This window comes from Adiantum capillus-veneris, chromosome 23 (assembly GCF_014529385.1).
Source record: "Adiantum capillus-veneris isolate H3 chromosome 23, ASM1452938v2, whole genome shotgun sequence".
In the NCBI taxonomy this organism is placed as follows: domain Eukaryota; kingdom Viridiplantae; phylum Streptophyta; class Polypodiopsida; order Polypodiales; family Pteridaceae; genus Adiantum; species Adiantum capillus-veneris.
In genome coordinates this window covers 118,838,522-118,852,945 of record NC_140953.1, presented here as the reverse complement: position 1 = coordinate 118,852,945, position 14,424 = coordinate 118,838,522, and positions in this window count along the sequence as shown.

Sequence of the window (14,424 nt, the reverse complement as noted above, 5' to 3'; positions counted from 1 at the left end):
CTGAATCAAAATCCTCGTCAGCGTCATTCATATATACGGGGTCGTCACCAGTCCCTATGTTGGTCTTTGAACTGGGGTCTGACTTCGCTGCTTCTTGCGATCTCTTTCTTCGTGTTTTCTTCTTTTTCTGAGATTGGGCAATTGATGCCGTGTCTCTTTCCTCAAGAATATAATTTTGTTTTTGGAGCATCGATCGTGTGAGTAGGTTTACTGGTACCACAGGTGTACTTTGTGATTGCTCCTCGGTAACTTCAATCAAGTTTAATGGTGTGATCTTCGGTGCATTTGGATTATTTGGACATTGGGCAATCAAATGATCTATGCCACATCGATTACACATGAGTATCGGCATTGTAGACGTGCTCGCTTGATTGATTTGCATTAGTGTGGCGTTCTTTTGTAGCCTAATAGGACACTCGGCTACACGATGTGGACCTCCACACTCATAGCATTGAAGAGGTGGTCTCTTAGCAGTGTAGTTGATATTTTGGCCTCTTGCCGCAAGAGTAGCTACTTGATATATAGGTTTGACTTGTCCCCAATAGTCCTCCATGTAGTATTATGGACTTTCTTCAAGCACATCCATCCCATAGGCGATATTAGGATCTATATCTTCCTCACAGCCTTCCAAACAAGAAAGAGATGACTCACAATGCACTTGATTCATAGAAGTGATTCTCGGATGTGGTGGTTGCGGTCCTAGCACTGGAGGTGGTAAAGGTGTTGTTTGAACAACATTTTGGGCCCTAGGGCCCATGTGTTGTGCTGTTTGTTCAAGAGGTGGGGCCGGCATCAATGCAGGCACTTGAGGTGTGTCTGTCCATGCTAAGGTTGGTCTATTGGCCATCGCGCACTTAAATACTATGCAATCCTTAGCTTGATGACCATACCTCCCACAGGCATTGCGATTCCCATTGAATTTTACTCTAAAAGTAGGGCATTCACTGGTACTATGCGGTCCATAGCACCATTGTTGCTCCCTTCTTGGATACATGTGATTGTTTTGCGGAGCACGATTGTCTCTAAGACTCTCTTGAATAGCCTTGGTGAGATCTGCTAAAGTCATCTCAGATATCTTTGGCTCTTGAGCAATAGGCTTTAAGGTCATTGGCTGATGCCCCGATGCTTGTGAGCTAATAGATTTAGGCTCAACAGACACTCTTTCTCCTTGAATCATTAAATTATCCTCCAATTGGATCGCATTGGTGGTGACTGCTTCCCAAGTGGTGATACCTCTAATGACTAGGCCATTGTAGATATCCTCATGTCGTAATCCCCTAATGAATCTATCGAGCAATTGGTTATTGTTGAAGCGCTCATTTGGATTGCATCGAGAGTTCAAATGCTTCAAGCGACTAATAAAGTCTCTCACCGACTCTCCTTCCTCTCGTTGGGCTTTCTGGAGCTGAGAGGCTACACCCCAAAGTACTCCCTCTCGTATGTATTCTTTTAAGAACAGTCTCCTAAGAGTAGGGTAAATTGTTTTTTCTTCCACCCTTAGGGTTCTATACCAATCCCCAGCCTTTCCACTTAAGGTTAGGCTTAAAGCATTGCTCTTATGTAGGTCATTGTGTTCTCCTAGAGAATCACATATTTGTTCAAACACTTCGATATGCTTTCTCACATCCCCGTCTCCACTAAATTTTTGTGTGAGCTTGGCTATTTGTACTGCCTTACTTCTAGACTCTCTATCAGGTGCGTTACACATATTCTCAGCAATAGATCAACCGATAGCTTGAGCAAATGTTGCCAAGTCACCTAAGTGAGAAGGCACCGTGGGTGGAGGTGCTCCAAAGACTACATGTGGAGTAGGTATTGGCATCGGTCTTGGCGCATAGGAAGCCCTTGGGTTCCACGTTGGGTACGATGTTGTGCCATGTGGTGGTCCAAAGTTCATATGTGTGGCCCTAGGCATAGCAGACGTCGGATGTGACATGCTAATGCTAGCCGGTATAGTCCCATGGAAATAAGAACTTGGGTGTTGTGGTTGTGGAGCATAGGTAGTTGAGACAATGGGAGGGGTAGGGACTATATGACTACGAGGACCCATGGGTGTATACGATTGGTACACACTTGTAGGTACTGTTGCAGGCATTGAGCTACCATGTAGCGGTGCTTTACTAACAAATGAGATCCATGGTGTGTTTCTCGGCATGCCCATCATTGGGGTAGGCATGGTAGCCGTGGTGTCATCAAGGGAAAGATGAGCTAGACTTGGAAAGGTGAAGCTATCACTTGTGGGCTCAGATTGCACTGAGACCCCTGGCGAAACAACATATGGAGGATCCATCGGACTTACTGAGGGAGTCTCCATTTGCGATAAGGTCGGTTGTTTAGCCTTTCCTGTATCTAAGAATCTCATGAGACCCGTTGAAGGCATGTTGATCCCCTTGTTCTATCTCTCTAACTCAATGACCCTATGGATGACCTCACAAACTCTTTGTTGTTGATCCTCCACACTAGTAGCACCCATTGTGGATTGTAGGACATCTAACCAACCCTCGTGATAGGTGTGACCTTTGTATAGGTCGGTCAGAGTTTCCGTTTGTAGTTCGTACTCACAATTCTCATTTAAGAACACTCCATCTAGGATTGAGGTGCTAGGTACAATGTTGCTTTCTAGGGGTTGGCCCTTAGCGGTTGCTAAATCAGGAGCACTCATTTGCTCTCTTAGCAAGGATATTGACATAGGGGCTTTCGCTTTTAACTCTCTTCGTTGCTTCGCCTTGCGTAAGCTCTCAATTTCCTTTTCCCTTGCTGCAAGGATATATCTCTCAACCTCTTGCACTTCAGCAAGGCTTCTACCATCGCGTAATATGACCTCGGAGGGAAATAACTCTGAAGAGTCAGGAGGTGCAGTGAATGAAGTATTTACATGCACATTCTAATGGTATAGGGTCTATGTTGGTCACGAATGGAGAATTTACTTCCCCACCCCCCTCATTTACATCATTAGCTCCATGTTCGGAGTGAGTGGCTCTACTAAAGGTTTCCTTCAGGCGGCTAAGCACGCTCGGCCCGGACCGCGGACCCATGGCATGCATGTCTTGGCTTGAGCTATCGGGATTAGGTATTGGAAAACCCTCCATGACGTCGTAGTCAGAGGAAGAGTCACTAGCCGCTATGTTCGGGTCTTGGTTTGTACTACCTTGGGTCCTCGCCGAGGGTCCGGAACCTAAAGTAGGTGGATATTGAGAACTCGCGTAAATCAAAATTCTCTCTAGTTGCTCCGTCTCTAGCACACGACCAGAGCGCAGATGCATGTGCCTTTGACACCCTACAAGCGTATCACTTAGAGGGTCGCTATGTACTTTACACCACAATTTTCGGGCATCTGAAGTTCCGTTGGTCCTCAAAAAATCGAAGTCTGTTGGTCCTCAATTTTCGGGCATCTGAAGTTCCGTTGGTCCGTTGGTCGGGCATCTGAAGTTCCGTTGGTCCTCAAAAAATCGATTTTTAGCTACGTGTGAAGCTAAAATTCGTAATTTTAAAAGGCAACTGAGGCCTAGGCCTGAGCGTGAGCTTGGGCTTGGGTCTGGGTTTGGGTCTGGGAGATATTCCCGACCCCGGTCCTACCTTTAAATTTTTTTGTTTTTTTTGTTTTTGTTTTTTTTAAAGGATAAGGTCGCCGTGGCTTGCGAGAGAGCACACACACACACACACACACACACACTCTATCTACCTACTTCTAACTAATACACCTACTGTTACACACTAGCACACTCTATTAACTCTCACAGATCTACTTCCTACTTACTGTACACAGTACCTTTGAAAACTCCATTAACAAAGAAAACTAACAACCTTAATACACAGAGACTAAACACACTACCTTTGAAAACTCCATTAACAAAAAAAACACACAGTATAACACCAAATCCCTCTTCTCAACACACACACCCTCCTTCCTTACCTTTCCTACAATTGAAATTACACCACAAAAGAAGCACATAGTGCCATTCAAGCTTAGTGTATGGCAATCCCTGGCAGCAGCGCCAAAAATGTGCGCGTATGTTGCACGTGTCAATGCAAGAAACTTGCCGATACACCGCGTGCGAGCCACAAATGGCTCCAAGCACACAACAAGCCTAAACTAGTAAGCTCAAAGATGTCGATGGTGTGTCACTCACCGCTCTACGCTTGCTTCGTAGAGGATTCCTCGCCGTGAAGAAGAGGGAGACGCCGCTACACCGCGCTCAACCGCCTCGCCGCCGTCGTGCCACCACAATGCTCGATCGCAATGCTTCGTGATGGATTCCTCGCCGCGAAGAAGAGGGAGACGCAGCTACGCCGCGCTCAACCGCCTCGCCGCCATCGTGTCACCAAAATGCTGGATCGCGCACACACACACACACACACACACACACACACACACACACACACACACACACACACACAAGGAGATGAAGAAGAAGAAGATGGAGATGGAGCAAGAGCACTCTTCAATTGCACAAATGAGAGAATGAGTGAATTTTAGGTTTAGTTGACTTTTATATGAGCTCACCCCATTCACACTTGGGCGCCCATGCTTAGCCAACTAATCCCTTGAATGTTCCAGTTAAAGTGCGCCTCTCATCAGCGATCACTCTTACCCTTTTCCTATTGGACCGACAAGCCCGGTACCTGACTCTATAAGTAAATAATACGTCTGTCGTAGGTGATAGGGTATCCGTGAGCTGTGAGGGTTAACACTCCTTAAGCAACGTCCACCAATTGTAGGATTTACCCTCTAGGGTCAAACTAGTTTGTAGTGCCTTGAATTCATCCAAAGTTCGTCTAAGATTGTGAATTCCATCCCATTTTCTCAAAAATATATTCACTGTATCTTTGTTGCTCTCCTTTCCCTCCCCCAAAGATCAGTGGCTTAGGGTTTTTCAACAAATCGTCCACCTCTTTCTAAGAGAGAAAGGGAAACATATATATAGTGGAGCTTGCTCCTGCAGACCAGCAGTGTTCATTCCAAGCACAAGAGTCGAAGAAACCGGAGGCCTGTCATTAACAAGGCCCTTGGCTGACTTGCATAAATTGCACAAGTAGATCAACCTTTTACTCACATTCACATTCAACTATGCAAAGTTTGACTCAAAAATAGACGTGCATGCTTGTACTACGCCGAATTCTTGCATATCAAGCAATTCTTAGCTGTCGTCTTGGCCAGTTTCCATGTGGGAACCCTTTGTGAGAGTAGACGACTGTGGGGCAACAACGAGCCAAAAGGATGTAGGGTTTTGAAAATCTAAAGTATGGTGCATATCAATGTGTGAATCTAGAGTGCAATAGTGTTGTGTAAAAAAAAAGTAAAACGATTGCCTTAAGCTTGGTGCAAAACCGCTTGGCAAAATGAAAGAGCAAGAGCCGCGTTAAATTAAAACTATAAACAAAAAAGAATGTCATCGACATTGATGAAGACGAATGCCAAGAAATCCACATGCTACCAATCTACCCTGCCAGATAAATAGGACAACCCGTCCTCAGGGGGTTTTACCTTTCAAAAATACCTATAGCATGTGCATTCAAGAGGTATTCTTAAAACCCCTTTTACAAATTAAAAGACCCCTCTTCCTTCATAAACCTATAACTTTTTTTCAATTTTCCATTCTAAAATCCCTCTTGTACATGTAATTCTATAACTCTTTGGTATATAAAAAACCTCTCTGGGTGAATCACATGCTACACTTACATATTTTGAGGTGAACCCCCTAAGAAGCTATCAAATAAATAAAATAGCTTCAAATTTGGAAATTGGAAATCCCTTCACTTGACGTGCTTCAAATATTCCAAATAAATGTGGAGGTCAAATAAATTTGTAAAATTTATAGTGTTGCAATTAATGAACCGCTTTGTGGGTCAATACTTTGGAAATGGGGAAAGCCTAAAAGAAGGCTTCACTAGCTGTAGTTAAAGCCTTTAAGGCTCAAGAGGTGTGCATGCACCCTTATTAAGGAAAAGGTCCAATTAATTTACCCTTTGGGCACCTGTAGTGTTTAAGGGAGCTCACATGAAAACCATAGGTGGGCAAAGAGACAGCACCAAGGAACAAGGAGGGAGAACTCGTGTTGCAAACATTGGTGGGGAGAGGTTGTGTGGCATGAACTTGTCCTTGGCTAGTGCAGACTCACAAAGAGAGAGAGAGAGACCCCGGTTTGGTGAAGGTTGACCAGCATGCCCTTTGTGTGTTAAGGATGGTACCCGCGACTAGGTTGACATTGCTTTCCTTGCTTCTTCCTCCATGGCTTCATCTCCATGCCCTTTGCATGCAAAAAGCCCCCTATTTCTAGCTTTGATACCACTTTGAGGTCAGGGGATGTGAAGCATGGCTCTCTGCCCAGTCATATGCTTACTTATAGGCAACCATCGAGCCCTTGTTGCTTCACATTGCTCTTGGCCTCACAGTAGCTAACTTTGGATTGACATATCTTTGAAGGAAATTGGGTAATTTGTGCATGCTTTGCTACAAGAGTGTCAATCCCCCCACCCCCTTTTTTTGACATCGTTTTACCATGGAAGGGTTCCATTAGTGTGAGTGTGAGTGTGCAGTGCGGGAGTGTGCCCATGTGTGTGCAGTTAGGAAGGAGATCAGAAGAGGGAGACACTTGCTTGGTAACGTCCAATAGTGAGCAATGTCTCAAATTCTCTTTATTCTTTAAACAAATAAGAAAAGAGTTAGTAGATGTGTTAGTGATTGTCCGGATGGCCACTTAGCCATTACCCTAACAACCTCCCACTTAACGGCCAATGGGGCCTAAGCGGAGTAAAATAAAACTTTGTACAAAAGCACACCCATCAACTCTATGCAATATGCAAACTGCTCAAAAGCAAAGCGCTCTATAAGAGAATGTGCAGGGTTATCATCTTTATGGACTTTGCCAAGCCCTCTATAAGAGAATCTGTAGGGTTATCATCTTTATGGACTTTGCCAAGCTCTATCCATTTATCTGTTAGAATGTGATGTATGAAGTGATACCTCACCTTTATGTATTTTGTTTTGGAATGAACGATGATATTCTTTGCCAAAGCAATGGCACTCTAACTATCACAATGCAGCATTGGAATGTGCTGAACCTTGTTCATATCCCACTAAACATATCAACCATAAAGCTTCCTTGCTGGTCTTTAACGTTGCATTATACTCAACCTCTGTAGTGGTAGAGGACACACAATTTTAAAGACGTGATCTCCAAGAGATGTCTACTCCAACAAATATGAAAACATATCAAGATGTAGACCTCCTATTGTCTACATCTATGCATCTAATGATGGGCATCACTGTTCTTGAAGCGTAAGCACTTTCTTGTTGTACCTTTCAAGTACCTAAGGATATACTCCATTGCATCTCAATGTTTCTTGCCAAGGTTAGCCATATTATGACTCACCACTCCCACTGCAAATGTAATGTGTGGCCTTGTAGCCACCATAGCATACATGAGACTAGCCACAAGTGAGCCACAAGTGAAAAATATAAAATCTAAGCCATCTCAACCTTCTCAACATCTTATTTAGGAGAATCATCCTTGCTAAGTTTCACATATGCCATCATATGCAAGGTACTTAATGCCTTCCCCCTCACATATTGAAACATTGCAAGACATTATGATGGTATGATTCTTGAAACAACTAAAGAATGTCCCTTTGATCTATCACATCTAATAACACATACTAAGAAAGTGATTAGCTTCTCCCAACTACTTCATAGCAAAAGTTTGACTTAACATCTACTTCAAATTGGCAATTTTGTGAGAGCTCTCTCCAATGATAAGCATGCCGTCAACATATAACATGAGAAGAATAAGTGATCCATCACTGAGCTTCTTTGTCTACAAGTAGTGATCCTCTTGAATTGAAAGGGTGTTGGTAATGCGTGTGCTAGTCTCCACCCAACCGTGCTATTTTATAGCCTCCCCCTAGTGTACACCCTGTGCGGCCGTGCTGGTGGCCTTGCCCATAGGACCCATGTCCTTAAATTACCCCCCCTTGGAGAATCATTTTTGTCCTAAAAAACGAGCATAGGAAAACATTTCTTAAGTGTGGAGACATTCTCCCATGTAGAACCTTCTTCAGGTCTATCTAGCCATTTTACCAACACCTGTCATCTGGCATGATGTCTGGTGCGAAGCTCACGAGAATCAAAATCTTTTTGGGCTCATGAGGGATGCTTGGCGGTTCGATAAGGTCAACTAACACACCTGTGTCAATGACATTATCATTTTGTCCTAGCTATTTTCGTAAACAGCTAACATGAAAAACATGATGAACTCCTGAGTGCTCTGGAAGAGCTAACTTATAGGCCACTTGACCTATACTTTTGAGAATGGTAAACGGTCCACAATAGCATGGTGAAAGTTTAGCAACTTCTCCCGTCTTCAGACTTTCTGAATGCTCCAGAACTTTGAGGAAAACCTTGTCTCCTTCTTCAAAAGTAGCAAGACGACGATGTTCATCTGCGTACTTCTTATATCGATCTTGAGCTTTCTTAAAATTGTGTCGAGCAACTCGAAGCATGTCAAAATGGTCTTGGAGAAAATCCTTTGCTTGTTGTATCTTCTCCTTAGCCAAACCCCACCGTAACGGGTGATCTAGGTTGAATTCCATATAAAATTATAAATGGACTAAACCTTGTAGTCACATGCTTTGAACTATTATAAGCAAATTCAAATATAGTTAAGTAATCTTCCCAATTGGTTTACTTCTTGCTAATGTACGCTCGTAGCATATCCTCTAGCATTTGATTAACTCTTTTGGTTTGACCATCCATTTTTGGATGATCAGCTGTACTTAGATTAAGTTTAGTTTCCAAATTTTGGAACACAGCTCTCCAGAAGTGATTATCGAACTTTCGATCTCTGTCACTAATGATACTAGGTGAAAGACTGTAGAGTTTATATATATGCTCTACAAATATCCATGCTAATTTTGGTGTCTTAATCGTAGTGTTAGTGGGAATGAATTGACCCATCTTTGTGAGACGGTCTACAATTACCCAAATGGCATCATGGCCACGATTTGTAGTAGGTAGTCCTACTACAAAATCCATAGAGATAATCTCCCACTTACCTTGTGGAATCTCAAAAGGATGTAAAAGGCCACCTACCTTGAGGCGCTCTGCCTTATTAACTTGGCACTGTTGGCAGTTTAGTATGTACTCTTGAACATCGTGATGTAAGTCCGACCAATTAAATTGCCGTCGAACTAAGGCATACGTCTTACGAATACTTGGATGACTAGCACTTGGACTATCGTGACACTCAAATAAGATCTGGCACCTAGTGTGTGAGTCCTTTGGCACGCATACTCTACCCTTGTGGAGTAAGTAGCCATCATCAATGGAAAAATTCTTCCATCCTTAAGCTCTTCTTGAGTAGGGTGGAGCTCTGTGTGTTGGATTTTTTATCTCGTGTGCAGAGACATGTTGATCCGGCTATCCAGAGACATGTGAGTGTGAGGGATCCCTTTTTACAAATGCACTCCACACTTTAGCATATGATTGATCTTGTGCACACTTGCCACGTAATGACTCCAAAAATCCACTCTTTAGTTTTATGATAGCAAGTGAATTAATATGAGGCATCCGACTTAGTGCATCCGCTACTACATGATATTGCCCCTTGCGATATCATAGCTGACAATCATAACCTTGAAGGATTTCTGCCCATTTAGCTTTACAGCCCTTCAAGTCTGTTTGAGTAGTAAACCATTTGATACTCTCACGCTCAAAACTACTTCAAATTGGGCACCATATAAATAGTGTTTTCACTTTCGTAAAGCGTGAATGGCATAGAGCTCTCTCTCATAGACATAATAATCTGTTGAGCTCTATCTAACTTTTTACTTTCAAAGGCTATAGGTCTTTCCTCCTGGAGAAGTACCGCACCAATTGATTTATCACTAGCATCACTCTCTACCACAAACGACTTAAGTGGGTCAACGATTGCTAGGATGGGAGCAGTGGCGATAGCTACCTTGAGCTGTTCGAAACTTTGTTCTTGGGCTTCTTACCAAGAAAAGGTCTTACCTTTTGCTTTAAGTTGATCCCTCATAGGAATAGCGTTTTTGGCATAGTCACGGATATACTATCGATAAAATCCAGCCATGCCTAAAAATATTTGAAGCTCCTCAACCGTGTTGGGATGTGGCCATCGAAGAATGGCAGCGACCTTGTCTGTGTCCATCTTGATGCCAGACTAAGAGATCACATGACCGAGCTAATGTATCTTGGTTTTAAACAAATTGCACTTGCTTTGCTTATCATCAACCGTAAGCTCGTAGCTGTTCAAACACTAATCATAAGTGTTCTATGTGTTCATCTTCAGTCTTACTGTAAATGATAATGTCATCAAGAAAAACCACAACAAATTTTCCAAGATAGGGATGTAAGACACTATTTATGAGTGTCATAAATGTAGCTGGAGCATTTTTAGACCAAAAGGCATAACCAAAAAATTCAAAATGCTCGAACCGTGTATTAAAGGCAACTTTGGAGATATCTTGTAAAAGGATACGTACCTGGTGGTATCCTGACCAAAAATCTATATTTGTATAGTATCTTGACCCATGGAGTTGATCAAACAACTCATCTACTCATGGCAGCGGATACTTGTTCTTGATGGTTATGGCGTTTAATCCGCGATAATATATGCACATGCACATAGTACCATCTTTCTTTGTCACCAATAGAATTGGTGATGCCCAAGGGGAAGTGCTAGGTCTAATGAAACCACGGGCGAGGTAGTCAGTCAAATGACTCTCAACCTCCTTGGCTTCTTTAGCACTCATACCATAAGGTGGTTTATTCACCGGTTTAGTGCCTGGCAAGACATCTATGCCATGCTGCACATCACGTACAGGGGGTAAACTCGGTGGTAAATCACTGTTTGGAGGACGAAGCGACATGCGGCCGTTTCTAGAGAAGGGTCATATTTTTATGAGAAATATTTGTAAAATTCTTTTGCTCTAAGCCGAGAACTTGTCAAAGGATTTATGATTATTCTTCCGGGAGCAATTGTATATTAGAGAGCCAGTTAGAAGTTTAGGAGCTTTTGGCCGGACAAGCCATTCGTAAAGACCTAAACTATAAAGGTCATTTTTTTGTAAGTTTGAACATTATCTTTTTTTTGATGGGAAACTGAGAAGACAGCGTACGTTTGAGAGCTCCTTATTGCTCCACTTGTAACCTTCGCCATTGTGGCTACGATAATCCAAATTCAGATTCGTTTATTGCATTGTGTTCCTCTTACCTTGCTCTTCCATTCAAGTGTAATCATTCAAGATTCGGTGTAGATTTTTAACTACGAGTTTGAGACCTTAAATCGTTGTTTTGAGTGTCTATATGCGTATTTTATGTTGTTTTGACCCTAAGAGAGGCTTTAGAGACCCTAAAACGACCCATTAGGATCACCTGTTTGCTGTTTTTGCTGACTTTGGGACGAACGATCGCGATCTTTGTACCTCTCAGAATGCTGTGAGAGTGATAGGATACGATCTTGATAGTGCCCTGTAGCTTCCCTTCAAGTTTCGTGCGATTCCGAATAGATTTTCATGGTAAACAGGCGTGATGACTGTAGAGCTGTGTAGAAGGACATAGTCAGATTACTTGGCGATAATGCGTTTGATTTGCTTGTAGAGTTAGTAGATGCATCTCATCGAGTTCACTTCATTAGGATTGACACCCTAGTGAGTTTCCATGCCTCATCCTGGTCGCTTCCCTTGTATTGATAAATATGTTGATGCTTGAGAGCTATGCTATGGATGTCCGTCGCGGCAAGCCGCAAACATTGGCGCTGCTGTCGGGGAATGCACCTTAGGTGATGAGTGATCGAGTGCGCAGTTAGATTCTTTAAAAATAAGATCAATCCACAAATCCATTTTACACCTTAGTTAGGTTGCTAGACAAGGGTTTAGAGTTTAGTGGAGTCTAGAGTTAGTGGACCGGCTAGATCCTCTCTTAGGAGATTTAGGGAGCTGTGAGTGAGAGTGTTCAAAGCATTTTTGCTCTTCAATTTCTCTAATTCGATTGAGTACTGAAATCTCATCAGAAATCCGTCGTGTTTGTTTTGATTTATTCAGTTCGTTATGTTCTTTCAATTATGTATTTAGGAGTAGGATAAGCATTCCAATCAGATTTGGGGCAAAAGTTAGAGTCGAGAAACCAGAAAACCATAACTTTGGCAAAAAGGCCATAAGACTTTGAAATTTTGAAAATCTGACCAGACAGAGCTGAAATTGATTCAAATCACAAAGTGGTAGCACCAAACACTGGGAAATACTTGTCAGAGGGAGCAGACCAAATTTCATCAGATTTGACTAGATTTGTTGTGTGCCTTCCTGGTAAGATTCTAAACAAGTTTGTCTAAAGCAACAACACCCAAAAACATCAAAAATCAAGGAAATCAGGCCACTTGGGTAAAACTATCCTGAGAGACCCAGAAAGTGCAAAATCTTGGCTTTTGATGATCCAAATGCAAAAAGACTTGGGGGATAGCTCTAAAACATCATTGAGGCTACAAGCATGCCAAATTTGGTCTAATTTGGGCTCAGAAGTACGATCGCGATCGGTGTACCTAAGTGCCATATTTTGACCATATTTCATCTGTGGGATCCTCAGGTGTATACAAACATAAAAGTCTAAAGGACCTAGAGCCAGAAACCTCAAAATATCTGTCAAACCATCTGAATACAGATCCAAGTCAAAAACTGCTAAACTGGCATAGAAATTGACTTTCAGTAGACCAAAACACATCAAAACTGGGAAGAAACCATACAGAGGGATAGCCTGTACACAGGACAACCCTAGATAGCTTCCAAATCCCTAATCAAGCACCAAAATCAGATCAAACTGACACATTCTGGAAAACAGACACTTCCAACCAAGAACTGGTAAAAGCTTGACTTTTTAGAGTCTGAATACAAAAGTATCAGAGAGGTAGCCTTAAAATAGCCTAGTGAACAAGCTGGTGAAGTTTGGTCAAATTTGGGCTCAGAAGTACGATCGTGATCGGTGTACCTCTGGCCCAGATCTGACTCATTTTTGACATGTTCATAGACCTAGACTATTTAAGATATCAGGAGTTGTCAAAACTCAAATTGGACATACTGTCAATAATCTGCAAGCAAAATTGTGTTGAAGTCATTGTGAAAGTGTTGAATCTGCTGACAGTTGGAATGATACAGTGATCTCATATACATCAAGTGTATTCATTTGCAGAGACCGATCAACTAACAATCCATGCAGTCGCAGGAGTTTAAAGATCACTCCATCTCCAGGTAAGAGGTTTGGATTCAGTGAGTAAATCCCACCTTCTTCATGTTTTTGAGATCGGCAAAACAAATCAACATCCAACACCGCAATTTAGCGGATCAAGAAATTGTTTTATCAACGGAGGAGAGTGTAAACCAAAGTGTAGTACGACCGTTAGAGCCGATCCTTGAAGAAGGCATCTCCGATACTTCTTCACAGAGATCTTACGAGTATTTCACAGAACACTTGGGACATTTAAAACTAAATGGAAGAGAAAACATGGCAGCAAGACCATCAAACCCTTCGGCCACAATGAAGCTTCTGTTCATCAAGTATCAATATGACAACAAGCAAGGTGCCAAGATATACAAAGATGGTATGGACCGCTACTGTGTGAAACTAGAAGATAGACCAAGTGAGTTCAGGGACTTAGTGTCTGTGAGCTATAGTGAAGATATGTACCTAGATGATGAGGGTATCATGTACTTGGTAGTCTTGAATCCTAACATTGTAGACAAGTGGGGATTGATGGGCACGAAAGCCAAAATAATGAGGAACATGAGGAGAAGGCACCAACAATGAGCTTCCCTGATGCGAGGTTAAGGCGAGAAAACGAAACTTTGAGAGTCAACACGGATAATGTCTACTTGGGGTTATACAAGTATAATAATGGAGAGCAAGATCTCTATTATAGATGCGAGGAACCCTACATCGGAGAGATGACTGAGCATAAAAGACTTTATGTCTTCACCTACACAGAGGGAGCAGAAACGAAAATCTCCGCATACGACAAGTATGGAAGACGATACACAGCAATCGATAAAAAGGAGTTGGAAGGATATACGTACTTTGGGGGACCACTCCACCAATATTATGTCACTCCAAGCCCACTAAGACCAGCACCTACAATTGTCGTGCCAGACCCGATGGCAACAGGTGGAGAGAGGACTCATGTAACTGATTCTTTTAGACGACCTAAGTATTCTATGCCAAGCCCCATGGGAACTTTACATTCCAGAGAATCAATGGCTACGAATCGAGGTAGTGTGGTTCCTATCTCTACACATATAGCAGTAGGTCCGAAATTTGCAGCCACACCATCACATTTGCCTCCTAGTAGAAGATTTGGGGCAAGGGAGCCAACAAGAGCAACCCACTACATCCATGATGCACGAGAACAATTAAGTTGAGAC